This window comes from Sinocyclocheilus grahami, unplaced genomic scaffold (assembly GCF_001515645.1).
Source record: "Sinocyclocheilus grahami isolate Dianchi unplaced genomic scaffold, SAMN03320097.WGS_v1.1 scaffold936.1, whole genome shotgun sequence".
NCBI lineage: Eukaryota > Metazoa > Chordata > Actinopteri > Cypriniformes > Cyprinidae > Sinocyclocheilus > Sinocyclocheilus grahami.
Window position 1 is genome coordinate 1 of NW_015506115.1, and position 16848 is coordinate 16848.

A 16848-nucleotide genomic window follows, 5' to 3' on the forward strand; every position below is an offset into this window, starting at 1 on the left:
AAATAATGATCTTTAAAAAAGCATCATATGACCCCTTTAAAAGCTACGGCTGATGGGACAAAATTAGATAAACTGAAGGGAAATCATATTTACTCATAGGCCACTTATTCTGTGATCAGTATTACTTCATTACGTGTGATATATTACAAGACCACAATCAGGTTTAGCATGATTGTTTAACCATATTAAAATATATTAAGATATTAAAATATAATTAAAAAGGCATATTAACCAAATGAAAAAAATACTGAGCAAAACATTTTTTATTAAAATTTTCATTGGACTTATGCTGATATAATATAATATAATATAATATAATATAATATAATATAATATAATATAATATAATATAGATAAGTATTGCAAGCACAACAGCTGTGTTGATGCATGTTGATGTGTGTAAATGGAGCTCTTAGAACTGTGAATCAATAGATCAACACTGGATACAAAGCCCCATAGATCTAACGCATGACCTTAAAAAACATCCAAGGAACATTCAACAACAAGTAATGAAATAATTAAGTTGCACTGTAATTCTATACTTCCTCTTCTTTATATTCATGAATTATTCAGGTATGAGGCTGACCTTTGAACTTCCCGCTCTCCAACAGTGCCCCCGACTCCTCCAGCGAGAAGAACTCCTCAACGGAGACAAAGTTATAGTCGACTCCCGTGATCTCACCGTCTCGTGGCTGTCTAGTCGTACCTGAGGGTGACATCAAAAAGTAAGGGATGCATTAAATACAGCAAGCCCAAATATCTTACAGAACTATTGACAGATTGCTGACCCACACTACAGCCTTCAGCTCAATCCCCTCTCCATCCAGCCTTGACTGACAAGTTAACAGGGCTATGAACAGCCCAGACCAATTACAGCGATACAGCCTAGAAAATCTGACACAGCCCTCCCTCTTTCCACAGGCTTTGAACGGCTCCACACTGACACAACATCAATCACGAATTCTTTATCACTCCTTTCTGCCTCAATATCTCTAATTAAGAGTCTGATAAGCGAAATCCCCCAGTACATCACAACATGAACATTAGTCCCAGCGCTTCGCTCGGCGGTCCTGCACTCTGCAGTGTGTTTGTTTGTGTGTATTGATATATTCACCCACAGTTCACACAGCCAGGGGCCTGCTGGAATGATTAGACCGAATTACTTACCGCCACACCCACCACACGTCAATCACAGCAAGACAAGAGGACACTCGGAGCGAGGAGAGCGAAATGCATCGTCTGTCTAATTTAAGGCTGGCCTCAAGGGTGTGTGTGGGAGCATATGTGTGTGTACAAAATTAAGCAATGCCAAATGCACATGCAATGAGAGGATTCTGGGCCAGGATACTGCTGTGAATGCTGGAAAGGTCTCTACATATCACGTGTTATGCATTTGCAAACTGTGTGTCGTGATGTATGCACAACTGCGTGTTCGTTTAATAATCAGTAATATACACGATGACTTTATTGATGTTATCATCGATCATTGTGAAGACTAGCACACTGCTGTGTGTTTTGCAGCGGCAGGCTGCTGGTGTTTGGACTGTATTGAGCGGGTTTCTTCCATGCCAGTGGACATGTAACAAGATGGATATGGTTAATAGATGTGGGAAAGAAACGATCAAACTAAGTTCAGTACACAAATATATGCCAGAAAGAAGAGCAAAGGCAATTCAGTATGCAAATATTATGAGGACAAATTCTTTAATAACATTCTCTGTGTCTTCATGGTAAAATTATACATTTGATTTAAATTGAAGCAAATGCAACTATTATTCCCAATTGGACCTTTATGTATCACAATATTATATTTGTATCTCAAATTTCTGCCTATTTTTCACAATTGTGCCTTTATTTCTCAAAACTCACCAGTGCAATTATTTTTCACTATTTGACTTTTATATCTCAAAATTGTGCCCTTTACAGAATTGTGCCTTTATATCTCACAATTGTATATTTATTTATATCTCAAAGTTACAGCTATTTTTCACAATTGTACCTTTATTTCTCAAAATTGCATCTTTATATCTCACAAAAGCTATTTTTATTCTCAGTTTGACCTTTATATCTAAATATTGTGACTTTTTTCATAATTGTACCTTTATATGTCACAACTGTATTTTTATAGGCAAAGTTAAGCTATATATTTGCTATATAAATACTTATCCAACATGCTTTTTGGAATTATCGTGTAGTTTGTTATTACTGTTTTGTTTTTTTTTGTTTTTTTTACTTAATCCAACGGCAAATTTGTATATTTTAATATAAATATACAGTAGTAATGGGATGGCAATATAGTCAGTAGCATCAGAACTGTTTCTGGTCACTGAAATAGACTTGAAAGGCAAACAACAGCTTGCTACTATTGCCAAAATATTCTTCTACAGATCTTCCACTCTTTTACAAATCTACAAATACCGGCAAATTCCCAAAGGCTGGAGAGGATTTCAGTTATACTTCCTCACAGACACCAGACAAGCTCAGTGTGAATAATTCTCTCAGAGCTCCAGCTAAGTGATTGAAGCACACATCAGAGACATCAAGAACACATTATGGCTCTCTCCCTCCATGAATTAATAATGAGCTTGTTAATTATTTGTCAGGTTTCTGACCCTTTGTGTCATAATGATGACCTACTATAAATAACCTCACCGTGACCTCAGCAAACCCAAGGTCCTTCTTATGACAGATCGAGAGACCTACAGCTAGACAAGAGCAAGAGTGACACTTCAGTTCACACTCAGCAGAAGTCTTCCTTCTACATTAGTAAACCGTATTCAGCAGGGCGTACTGATACAGCTTATTTGCACTGTGGTGGAGGACCACAAACTATCCTCACGGCACAAACACAAAGCAAACTAATGACAAACACATGATGCCAAAGGGAAAACTATGCAACTTCAATCAATCTTTGATGCATCAGCTGAGCAGCATTGGCGTATAAAAGAGTTTTCAAGTAATTTATACTTTTCAAAATGCAATCAAACCAGCTGAATTTGAAAGTTCATTGTACATCATACAAAAGCAGAGTAATCTGTGCAGTGTGCAATCTATTCTCTAAAGAGACCCCCTCTGTACTCACCCATTATAAAAGCCATTTAATTTGATTCTATTGCATGAATAATTGATAAATGGCCGACAGTTTCTTAATTCCTTTAAGTGGTTTAATCCTTTATGTCCTGCGCTCCTCTTTAGCAGTGGACCATGTGAACTCTCTCAGCCTGCTGGGCCAGTCGATGTCTATTGTTCAATGGCTTTGGTTTAATTGAACAGCAGCTATATTTGTTTTATTCTAATGTGCTCTCATTTGGAATCAATACAAAATGACTTTAATATCTGAATACACATCCTAAAAAAACTATATAATCTGTTGTGGATGGTAGGAATCAGATGGACATATAGTGAGAATTAATTTACTGCCCTAGACATTGATATTATAACCTGCTTGTAGGCATACTGTTGAGCTCTTTATGAACTTGAAATGAGGAATGATGGGATAAACAGCATTACACAATCCAATCCAGTCAGAAAATACAAACAGAAAGTGAGTTAAATAGACATCAAATGAAATACAAATATGAAAGTAAGATGTTAGCTGATGATTTAAGTATTCTACTGTATTTTGAATGCATTACTGCAACATATCTGCATACTTTCCTGCTGCCTACAGCTTTATGAGAAAGACATTATGTAATAATAGTCTGATACAGTCATACACTGTCTAATACAATCATTATACTGCAGTCATTTGACTAGACACACACTTGTGCTCTTAGTGAGTCGCCTTGCTGTATAAAGCTGCGGTCACGTGATTCTATTAAGCACAAAAATATATCACTCACAAATATTGGGCAACATAGTTTATATTTAATTGGAAAAAAATTTGGTATTGAATGAATTACATTTAGACAGCGGATATTCAAAAGAAGCTACAATTACTGTAAATAGTGCTGGATACCATGTGCACCGTATGTAAACAGATACAAATAGCATCATATTTACACTAAGTGCAAATACTGATACATGATATTCATACAAAGTTTAAATAGAAATCATATGCTGTTTGCACTAAGGGTAAATTATAAAAGCAATGGTGGATAGAGTTAGTGAAAATTGCCTTCTGTTGGTGATTTGCACTTAGTGTAAATAGACAGTGCCTTATTTTTATTATCACACCCTGCTTGGAATATTCTGAAATTGGCTTTTCTGTGAAGAATATATGCAATACTGAGTTTTTTTTTTGGCTAAAGACAATGGGTCCACTCACTCAATACAGATACAAGCAAAATATACTCATCACAATATAACATCCATCAAAAATCAACATAAGGATTTAACATTTTTCTTTTTTTTTGTCAGCATATTCAAGGTCAGGCTTTGACTCTGGCTATTTCCATTGATTTATTTATTTAATTTTTGACCTTAGATCAAGGCGTGATGGTTTATGCATTCACTTCGCCCCAATTACCGTCAACAATACCGCTGCATACATCGGACAGGTAAAGTATGACTACCAAGCTGGAGGCATCCAGACTGTTTACTCTGCTATTTTCCATCTCTGTCAGATGAAACTAGAACTCTCAGCCGGAGGCCCCGGCAGGCCTTCCTGTCCACTCTGCTTAGCCAAACTAAAGCCGCTTCAGGGTCAGGCTGAGAGATCTACACAGTTATGCTACACTGAAGGAATAATTCACCCAAAAATGCTAATTCTATCATCATTCACTCATGTCGTTCCAAACCTGTATGACTTTCTTCCTTGAGTGAAGACATTTTTCCAGACAATGAAAGTGAATGGGCACAAGAGACAATTGTTAATTGTCATTGTATGGAAAAGAGCAGCTTGGACATTCTGCTAGATAAATAGTATATTACGAAAGCATTTGGCTCATGAGTCTGAACGAAGCATTCAAGATACTCAGCTGTCAGAAGAGCTGAGAGAGCTGGTCTCAGAGTATAAAAAACATGTAAAAGTCAAAAGGGTAACAAAGAGAGTGAAAAGATATGAAAAGAAACTGCTGACAAAATGAAAATGTTCCTATAAATTTATACAACACCTGCCTGGCAGCACTGCATTATAATAGCTTTGCTATTATTACTAACAGTACACTTTATTTACATTATTGTCATTACATATTCACTACAGCACTGTGAATGAAATTTGTATTATCAAATGACCTGCATTGAAATGAGAGAAATCTTTATTATTTGATGATTCATAAGCTGTTTTGCAAATTAAATCTGTATCATTGGATGTGAAGAAACTTTCTATTATTTTTGTGTTAGTGTTGCAGAAATTATGCACTTTACCTTAAAAGCATGTGAATAGAGTGCTTTTTCATTTCAACCACTGAATGAAAAGATTGTTTGTAGTTGATTGTTTCACTTTTTATTTCGTACTTGGTATTAATGGGACTTTCAATGAGAAAGCGACTTTTTAAAACAGTAATGTAATGAATACATCATACATACAATAGGAGTAACACAACAATATAACACATTATTTTCAAGTTATGTTATCAAACACAGATGAGCCAGTTATGTGTAGCCTACAGATTTTCATATATTTATCAGTAATTGTCTGATGCAACTTAAAGGGGTCATATGATGCTAATTTCAAATATCATTATTTTGTGTATTAGGTGTAATAGAATATGTTAGCATGCTTTAATATTCAAAAAGCACATTCTTTTTCACATACTGTACATTATTGTAGCTCCTCTATGCCGTCTTTCTAAAACGTGTTGATTTCTACAAAGCCCCTCTTTCCGAAAAGCTCATTGTGCTCTGATTGGCCAGCTGACCCAGTGTGTTGTGACTGGTTGAACATCTCAAGCGTGTGTCGGAAATGTAATCGTAAGCTTCAGCTTCCAAAGCAATTATAAAGACAGTTAATAATGTTGTAACAGCCTTTGTGCACAGCTGGTCGTATACTCTCCCAGGTTCAGAAAACTGTTCTGTAAAATGCGCAGCACAAGCTCAACAGTTCTGTTGTACAGACGGAACAGTGTTGTAAATACATCTTAACCACTGATTCCTAATTGTGTCTACTTTCGGAAGGCTAAATAAAGTGCTTTTGTTTTCGCATTGAAACACACAGCGTCTCCATGACATTGCGGTTACAACACCATTAACCACGCTTTCTTTCTTTCCGTATTCATTTGGGTGGCATTATGCAAATAACAACATCATCATTATGTCTCTAGCTAAGGAGAAATATCTGAGCAGTGTGTGATGCTGTTGAGATCTTTTCTAAAGCTTTAAAGGAGACAAATATGAGAGATCCGGAGTCTCTTGCTGGAGAAAAATCTGAGCACAGTGTGTGATGTTGTTGAGATCTTGTTTGAAACATTGGAGGAGACAATTATGAGACCACCAGAGTCTTTAGTTCAGGAGAAAAATCTGAGAACAGTGTGTGGTGATGATGATGAGGTCTCTTCTAAAACTTTAAATGAGACAAATGTGAGAGTGTTAGAGTTTTTGTCTCAGGAGACAAGTTTGAGAAGCAGGAGACTCGAGCAAAAATCTCCATTCGATGTTAAAATAACCTCATTTCTGTCTAGAAGAAATATTTGAGATGTTAAAGAGATCTCACTTTTGATTTTTCTTTCCTCTGGGATAAGACAATATAAGAATGAGGAAACAGACCACTTTGAAAAATTAATAGAAAAAAAATCAGTGACTGTAGGAAATAGGAAGCATTAGCAAGACGGCTGCTCACTGGGTGGTCTTGTTTAAAGGACTTTGATAAGTTCTCTGCATGCAAAAACGGACATCATAATCACATTCCTCTGAACAAATCTGTGTCCTTTAAAGCTTTGACTGCCTTGTGATGATTATTCATAATCTGAACTCAGGTCACTATCATAATAGAATCAGCTTTTTCAAATGCAATCTGTCAGTCTGGCAAATTACGCTGTGAAATCAATCTTAATGTGATAATCAGATACAGTATCTTGAATATACCATCAAAAAGGGCTAAATTTAACGTCTCCAATTATCATTATCCCCAAATATTGCATGATATATCAACATAGAGTATTATCTGCAAGTTCAAATACAATGGATGACTGAAAATTAAACTGCACAATGGCTAAAATCATTATCACACATCAGCAGCTGACACATCTGCAAACATTCCTGTTTGTACAAACAGCTTTTGTTCTCCAGGACTAACTGTAGCATTTTTAGGTGAGGACAAAATTGGGAATTCAAAGTACCTAGCTGTAGGGGCCCTATCCTCCTTCAGCAGACTGAGATGAAGAGGAAACTAACCAGAACAGTGTGTTTTGTGTGTTCACTGTTCTGTGTAAGTATTTGAATAATGAATGTTTGAGGGTGTCCATGTGAGAGCAGCACGTGCAAATCTTGAAGTGTGTTGCTGTATTACAAATGAAGCTTATTTGTGTATTGGAATAGCCCAAGACAAGCTCAAAGGCATGCCTGCAGTTATTGTTTATGTGTGTGTGTCTCAGCAAGCAGAATGGCACACAACGGGCATCGTCAAGCTCGGCATGACCTACAAACACACACCCACACATGCTCAAACACATGTGCAGAGCCAGACGGCATCATGTCCTTCGGGCGAACTATGAGAACCGACTGAAAACTTTTCAAACAATGTCTGAGGAACAATGAAAGAGAAAAACAGAGCGCCAGCCTCTCCAGGAAGTTCCTGAAGTGGCCACGAAAGTTTCACAATGTATTCAAAGTCCCCTTAAGGCAAGTCAGTTCACTCGGCGGCCATCTTCCCAGATAGCACATGTACGTCTGCAAGATGTCTGTTAAAGATTGCTTCATCTGGAAAGCATCTGCTGTGTACAAACATCTGATAAACGTCTTTAAGATGTCAGTTTTACATACATTCTAAATCATAAACATCTTAAAGACATCTTCTGAATGTCTATTTGACATCTGATAGGAAACATCCTATAGACGTCTTTCAGATGTAAATGCAGATAGACATGTCCGTGACGTACATGTGCTATCAGGGTTGGTAATACCCCAGACAACTACTTTCTATGTAAGTAATAGACATGTACATAGACAAGTACAGCTCCTATGAAATTGAATAGGGAATGGCTAAAATCTCCAAAACAGTTTGTCAAGATTCTGCTTAAATAATTTATTTCAAATCAGCAACAAAATCTGACAAGATTGATTGACAGCTTCTTTACATTAAATCACACTATAAACCTGTATTTTTTATGGTTATCTACCTAATGCACATTTTAGAGTAAACAAACTTGATCAAAAATGGTGACTGCATCTTTTAACTGAAATACAGGACTTATATACCTATGATCTCCCCCTCCTTATATGTCTCTGGTAATAATTCCGCTGTAAAAACTAGCAGAACTTCATCTACTTAACAAAAGCTTATGATTTTGATGAAGGTTAATCCAAAACTGTGTCTTATCGCTGCACAAAGATTAAAATGAGAAAGAAATTACTCAAAATATAATTAGGATTTTAAAGTTCAGTATAAAGGGCAGAGAAAAATGAAGCAACAGGGAGTTGAGTGGAACAGAGGGTGTGAAAGAGAGACGACTGATTGAAAAGAGCATGAAAAGCAAAGTGAAAAGCAAGGAAATGTTAAGAGGCCGTCTTCAACGGTTCTCACTCACAGAGCGTCAAAGATATGCATTCAAAACACCACTGCTCATATTAAAGGATTGTATAAAGTATAAAGACGGTTTCTTCAAACATTTCTTAGGGTTCCATTAGAAATAATACAGCATGTTGGGTTTGAGGATGAGAATGCCATGTAAATAATGACAGAAAAAAATGTTTATTTGGTAACTATCTTCACCTTTCCCTTCGCTATCTCTCTTTCATTCTCCGCATCCTTCCTTCCTCGTCGCAGTGAAACCAATTGGAGCTGTCAACACCTGCTTTCTATTAAATGGATCAAACCTCAATTAACACTTCATCAGAAAAACTGCAGTACCTTGAGCTTGATCAGTCTGCGTGCAAGATGTTAAGTGCTACTGCATGAAATAAGCTCATTTTCTAGTAGTTTATTGGGTTGTTTAAACTTGTGTGTGTATGTATGTTTAACCATAGAAAAGAAGAATTACAAATGAATTAATGCAATGAGATTAAATGAAGCAAATGGGGACTTTTGCTTTGGTCTTCTGCTTCTCAGATTTGTCTCCTGAGAAAAAGACTAAGAAAAAGAGATCTTAAGATCATAAAATGTAAATAAAATAAAAAGGTTATCAGATAAAATGAAAAGATTTCAATATTAACTAAAACATTTTGTTCAAAATTTTCTATAACCAAATTATCCGAGTTAGAATTTCCACATTAATTTAATCTGATATCCTTGCTGTATATAATGGTTTCTAAATAGTGATATATCTATAGTGTCTCATTTGGTTTTATTTTGTCCTAAGGACTTTCAAGACAAACAGCTGAGACAGAGTTGATACCTACAGGCAGTAACAAAACATTGCTCTGTTTGTTTAAAGGGGTCATATGATGCTTTTTTAAAGATCATTATTTTGTGTATTTGGTGTAACAGAATATGTTGACATGCTTTAATGTTAAAAAAACACATTCTTTTTCAAATACTGTACATTATTGTAGGTCCAATATGCCCCGCCTCTCTCAAACGCTTCGTTCTCTACAAAGTCCCTCCTTCCGACAAGCGCAGTCTGCTCTGATTGGTCAGCTGACCCAGTGCATTGTGATTGGCCGAACACCGCAAGCACTTGTCGGAAATGTAACGCCCCTTACCATAATCGTGAGCTTCATCTTTCAAAATAAATGTATCAATAGCAAATACTTAAACTAGTAACAAAACATACTTACAGTCGCTGATTCAGAAGCACCAGATTGTCATAGCAAAGTCAGAATTACCTCCTCTCCTAGGTTCATGAAACGGTCGTCCATAAAATGCATTGCTGTTCTGTTGTAAGTGATCTTAAAGATTCCTAAATGCATCTACTTCCGGAAGGCCAAATAAAGTGCTTTTGCTTTCATACTGAAACACACAGCGTCTCCCTGACATGGCTGCTTCAACACTAACTGCTGTTCCTGAAACCACGCCATCTTTCTTTGCGTGAACATTTGGGCGTATTATGCAAATATTCCCACATAGTGACCTAGATATGTGGGGGCGTGTTAGAACAAGTCGTTTTAGGGGGGTGTGGCAGAGTCTTAACTTTTATAAAGAATATCTCTTTGGGTTTGAGACTTTAGTCTTTGCAACTTCAGGGATCTTATCTATTCACGAACAGCTTGTAACACTCCAAAGAGAAAGGAAAACTTGAAATCGCATCATATGACCCCTTTAAGCAATCAGACACAACAACAGCTCATCCAATGACGTGAGTTTGGGGAGGAGCTATCTGTTTGTCTGACCAATGACAGAAATGGGGGCGGATCTGGGAAACCTGTTTGGAAAACAGTCACTTTTTTCTGTTTGTGGTGCTAGTAAAACTACACCCTTCTCCTTCAAATGAAACATAAATTATTTTATTAAAAATTTTTTTTTTGTTTTAAAGAGCAACATCTGAACAATATTTTTTGGGGTACTCACAGGGCACAGCTCTCAAGTAGAGGTTTTCTCGGATCACCTGCTGGAGTTGACTGTCTATTGAACCTGGTGTGAAACATTTGCTAAGGTATAACCTTAGATCCTTGCATAGAGTTGAGCCTGGGAAAAAGGACAGAAAAAGAATTAATAAAGGGAAAGATGGAAAAGCGAACAAACAGAGACATTTAGATTTTTTTAAACACATACAGTAAGAATATCCCATACATTAACATTTACAAATGAGACAATGTGCTTACCCACCTCAAGATCTGCAATTCAAAAAAACTGAAGAGCTTGCGAAAATAAACACACACAAAGATCAATTCTGCCCATTCCCTCGAGGCGGTATTGATTAACCTTTGTAGATATTAGAGGTGTTTCTAATCAATCAAATGAAGCCAGGGTTGCTCTACCTTCCGGCCAGAACTGCACAGAAATGCTACCGAAGACTACAATGAATTCACATGTTGATGGTCAGTATAATGCCGTATTGTAGAAACACATTCGGGTTATAATGAAAAGTGTGTGCCATACAGAGACATTCTCCAACACACACATACACAGCCCTGGATTAAAGTGAAAAATGTCACACACACAGTCTTGGCACGGCTGCCCAGTACTTCACTCAACATGGCTGATCTCTTTATTTCATCTGCTGTGGTTTATGGTCTCTGATGACAGGCCACTTGGCTGTTATAGATGAACAGAGTGCCTCTCGAACCCATCAAAATGACAGACCCACCCCCACTCCACCTCTCCTAGTAATAAAACATAGCTCACAGTTCTCATAAAGCAACACATGAGCACCACATGAGCACACACACGCACACATCATATAGGTATGAAATGACCGCTATGATATTCCAGGAGGACACTATTGCGGAACTCTACTCAATTCAGCCAAATACTCATACTTTTTAATACTCAGACTTTGTCTCAGCTGTTTCTCTTGAAAGTCCTTAGGACAAAATAAAACCAAATGAGACACTATAGATATATCACTATTTAGAAACCATTATATACAGCAAGGATATCAGATTAAATTAATGTGGAAAGTCTAACTCGGATAATTTGGTTATAGAAAATTTTGAACAAAATGTTTTAGTTAATATTGAAATCTTTTCATTTTATCTGTTAGCCTTTTTACTTTATTTACATTTTATGATCTTAAGATCTCTTTTTCTTAGTCTTTTTGATTTCCAATCTACCTTTTATTTCTAAAATTTTAGAGAAAGTTGTTTTTAATCAACTGCTAAGTTATTTAGATTCAAATTGTGTGTTTGAAACTTTTCAGTCAGGTTTTAGGAAACATCACAGTACTGAGTCTGCCCTTTTAAGAGTGTTAAATGATATCTTGATACCAGTTGATACTGGTAACTCTGTAGTACTTTTGCTTTTAGACTTAAGTGCAGCATTTGACACTGTAGACCACGGTATTCTTATTTCCCGTCTTGAACACTGTGTGGGTATTAATGGTTCTGTCCTAAAATGGTTCAAATCTTATTTAAAAAATAGAACTTTCTCAGTTTGTGTAGATGGGTGCTCATCCTCTAAATCAGTGTTGACATGTGGAGTTCCTCAAGGTTCTATCCTTGCTCCAATTTTATTTTCTTTGTATATGCTCCCGTTGGGTTCCATTTTTAATAAGCACAAAGTGTCGTTTCATTGTTATGCTGACGACACGCAAATTTATGTGCCTTTTAAAAAAAATGACAACCAGAGTTTGAGTGATTTAACTGCTTGTCTGTCTGATATTAAGGCTTGGATGTCTCATAATTTTTTGAATCTCAATGAGAGTAAGACTGAGGCAATTGCGTTCGGTTCTTTAGCTGTATCTGGCAACATACAGCAAGTGCTGGGTGATCTGGCTGCATATGTCAAGCCCTCTGTAAAAAATGTGGGTGTTGTGTTTGATTCTGCTTTGACTTTTGATAAGCAAGTAAATGCAGTAGTTAAATCAAGTTTTTTTCAGCTCAGACTCCTTGCTAAGGTGAAGGGTTTTTTAACTTGTGCTGAGTTCGAGAGAGCTATACATGCTTTTATCTCATCTCGACTGGACTAATGCAATTCAATGTATATTGGTATTAACCAATCATGTATGAATCGCCTACAAACAGTACAAAATGCAGCTGTTAGACTTTTGAACGGCACTCGCAAATACGAACATATTACCCCTGTCCTACTCTCTTTGCATTGGCTGCCAGTCCATTTTAAAATAGAGTTTAAAATTTTACTTTTTGTTTTTAAGGTTTTAAATGGACTGGCACCTTCGTATCTTTCTGACCTTTTGAGTTTACACAGTCCAGCTAGATGTCTAAGGTCATCGAATCAGAAACTTTTATTGGTTCCTAGATCTAGGCTGAAGAGAAAAGGTAACCGGGCTTTTGCCATAGCCGGCCCTAAATTGTGGAACAGCCTTCCAATCTCTATTAGAACAATTGCAACAGAATCCCTTTTTAAAACAAGGCTTAAAGCCTACCTCTTTGAGAAGGCTTTTAGTGTATGAGCCAACAGGAGTTTATTATTTCAAATTATTATTTGTTTGTCATGTCTTACCATTTTATGTATTTTGATTCCTTTTAAACTATATTGTTCAGCACAATGGTCAACCATTGTTGTTTTATTGTGCTTTATAAATAAAATAAATGAAAATGAAATTAAATTAGTGTGGATTGCATTAGGGTCAGGGATCTGCACAAAGTACAGTATTAAACTTCAGCATGTAACTAGTCCTGCATTGTTTGTGTTATGGACATGAATGACACCTCAAATCATAGCTTGTTACTTTTCTAAACATTAATAAGATTTCTGCCTTCCGGAAGATAAAGCATGCAAAAAAATCCCATGGTTTACAGTAAAGGAGGGAATTAATTTGTGTCTATATACCAGAATAAATAAAGAATTAGAATTAATAAAGAACATAGAAACCACTCAGAGCACTGTAGCAGCCTCCTTGGAATGCCTTAGCAACCGCATAGTATCACACTAAACACCATTCAGAACACCTTAGCACTGCCCCTTGTACCATCCCAGAATAGCCAGCAACTAAACACCACTCAGAACACTTCAGCAACTAGCAATGACCTGGCAACTTTCTTGAATACTCAAGAAACATTATAGCAACCAAAATGTCTATCGCAATTCTCTAGCAGCCACCAATAAATACCACAGCAACCTCATATCAATGCACTAAACACCATTCAGAACACCTTAGCAATCACATAGCAATGACCTGGCAACAACCCACAACACACTACTGCATAGCAACATTAAGCACCACCTCAACAACTGCACAGAAATCTAGAAATGCCCTAGCAACCACAATAATGTCCTAGCAACACTTTAAACACCACTCATAACACCTCAGCAACAAGCAGTGAGCTGGCAACCACCTAGAACAACCTCGAACCAACAAAACAAACAATTTCCTAGCAACCACACAGCGACACATTAAACATTTTATCAGAAACACCATAGCAACCATCAAAAATACAGCAGCAACCACATAGCAACATGTCAAAAACACTCAGAACACCTCTGGCGACCACTGAAAACACCATAGAATTGCCCTAGCAACCACCAAAAATACTGTAAATTACAAAGCATTAAATGCCACTCAGAACAGCTCAGCAGCCATACAGCAATTATCTGGCAACCCAAAAGCATCGCTAGATAACTATGTTCGTAAATTTCACTGAACTCTACTGGGTACGACGGAACTTGTGACCATAATTACTTTTCGGAAACGCACCCCATCACACATCATGGTGGCAAATATTGCACAAGCAAGCATCACTCAAATTTTCTTCTTCAAATATAACATTTAGTTTAATAATTTATCAGCCGGTAGCAATTCAGTAAATTGCAGAAGTGCAAAATCAACATGAAACAATGGAAATGAAACAGGTCTAAACGAAGCAAATCCTCAGGCGTTCATTATGATCAATTCCACTGTTGGAAAGACAGAGTTGCTTTTATAAAGACTTGGATGTATTTCAGCAGGGACAGTACATATTGATATTTTTTTAAATAGAAGTGCCCGAATTAGCACAAAGCTCCTCTTCTCTGTGGCCGCTGCGTTTATATAGGATACACAGGCAGATCAAAAGACAATATTAATATCAGAACAGGATGTGTAAGTCTGTATTTCTAGGTCTATGAGATATTCTCATCAGCTCATGCAACATGCAACAGTGAATTACAACCTTACTGACAAAGCTCAATTTAATACTCTGCCGTTAATAGTGTTAGAGGTGTGAGAACGGCAGAGAGAGAGAAAGAGAAGAGAGGATGCAGAGGACTCAAGTTGTTCATCAATCTAATAGAGGACGGAGGAAGTCATGGTCAGGTGTGACAAACTGGTTGACAAAAAAAATCATCATGCCATGACACCTTGTGATAAATATCAGCGCCCCCTACAGACCCATGTGACATCAATACCACCATCCTGCAACCAGGGACCCAACTCTCTATCAACAGTTGACAAAGATGGATTTTGTTCTGCTTCAGAAAACATTTTTTGTTGTCAGAGTATGTCATACTGGTGTTGTTGTTAACTAAAACTGAAACTATTAAAATTTATTTTCGTTAATGAAGCTAAATTAAAAGCTTAAGTTGATATAAAAAAATGAGTAAAACTAAAACTGAAATAAAATTAAATTAAAGCTAATATTAAAACAAAGCTTAGAAAAGTGTCAAAAGCACATAAAATTACTAAAACTTAAACTAAAATTAAATATTAATAAATCATATTTTAATAAATATTAATCAATCATATTTTAAATTATACTAAAATAGCTCAACAATACTGTAAAAAACAGTAATATTGTGAAATATTAGTACAATTTAAAAGCAATGTTTCCTATTTCAGTATATTTTAAAACGTAATTTTAAACAAAATGGCATGAATTTTCAGAAGTTATTACTCCAGTCTTAAGGGTCAAATAATCCTTCAGAAATAATTCTAATATGCTGATTTGCTGCCCCATTATTATTATAACAGTTCTGCTTAACATTTTTGTGGACCATAAAATTATCAAGGATCACTAATAATGATAAGAAACACCATTGGAGGAAAAAAAAATATTTAGAGAAAAGAAATCCACGTTCAACCCAGACAACTGAGAATGTACAGTTCCAACATTACCTGGAGACACTGTCTTGATGCGGATTGGATGGGGGCAGGAGTTTAGGAGCCCACGCACATCTCCTAAAGTCAGGCCCAAAATATGAGTTCCCCCGATTTCTAAGATGATATCGCCAAGTAAGAAAAATGTTTTTTAATAATTGTACACTGTAAAAAAAATGTCAAAGTTGTAAAAACAATAATTATTGGAGTATGTTTTACAAGAAAATGCTGTTTCATTTTTATCTACTTCAAAATTTCATGTTAAATTCATTGTTACTTGCCTTTTTTAAATCGACTAGCCATTTCTGAGTGAAAATTGTTCCTACACCATTTTTTTCAGCGCAATAATTCTCACATTATACAGATGAGAACAGTCCAATTATAGAATTAAAAAAATAAATAAATAAAAATAAACAAACACATATTAACTTCAAATGTTTTCAAAGGAAAAAATAAATAATTAATCAGAGGAACAAAACATTTTCACCCAGTTCTCACTTGGTAACATTTATTAAATTAAATGGAGTTTCAGCTTTCTTTAGTAAAATTCGAGTGGACAGATCCTCTGATGTAAAGGTGACAGACCATGATTTAAAGAGACTATGATTTTTAAATCTCAGAGCTTAAACAAGCAGAGATGTCCCACTAAGTGACAGTTGGCTGGGCTCACAAGAGGGGCAGGTGCAGTCTGAGCGAGAGCGCCTTGAGACATGACAGTATTGGAGCAGCGCTATCATTCCCTCGCCGGCCCCGTCCAATCTCTTACTCAAGAGCGACTTTAAAGCGGCAGTGATGTGTAGATGTCCAGCGAGAAACAGATAAGGGAAAGAGAGAGATAATCAGAGAGGAAGATCGAGACAGGACAGATGGTGAGGGATCGCGAGGGGCTGACAGAATGAAGGAATGCACGTAAGAGGAGGGCAAGGAGTTGGGTTATGGAGGAAAAGACTGAGGTAGGTTAGTTAGAGGACTGATGCCAGAGCAGGAGATAGCAGGACACAAGAAAGGATAAGGATTAGATAAGATGGGGGAAAATATGTCTGTGACAGCCAAAGGGGTATACACATACACAAAAATACACTCTCTTCAAGTGGATAAATAACTTTGTGTGAATGTCGTGAAAATTAGAAGTGATAAATTAAATTTAGCCAGTACAACCTATTAAACAGACTGTTAAACA

At 36.5% G+C, this 16848-nt stretch overlaps 1 long non-coding RNA gene across 1 annotated transcript; it reads right to left on the reverse strand.

Annotated features, from left to right (window-relative positions):
• Nucleotides 1–371: 371 nt before the first annotated feature.
• LOC107564465 (uncharacterized) lies at nucleotides 372–15792 on the reverse strand. Its single transcript, XR_001606236.1, has 3 exons — nucleotides 15687–15792; nucleotides 10544–10660; nucleotides 372–706 (listed from the first exon to the last, which is right to left on the reverse strand). It is a non-coding gene; the product is annotated as an uncharacterized lncRNA (long non-coding RNA).
• Nucleotides 15793–16848: the final 1056 nt, after the last annotated feature.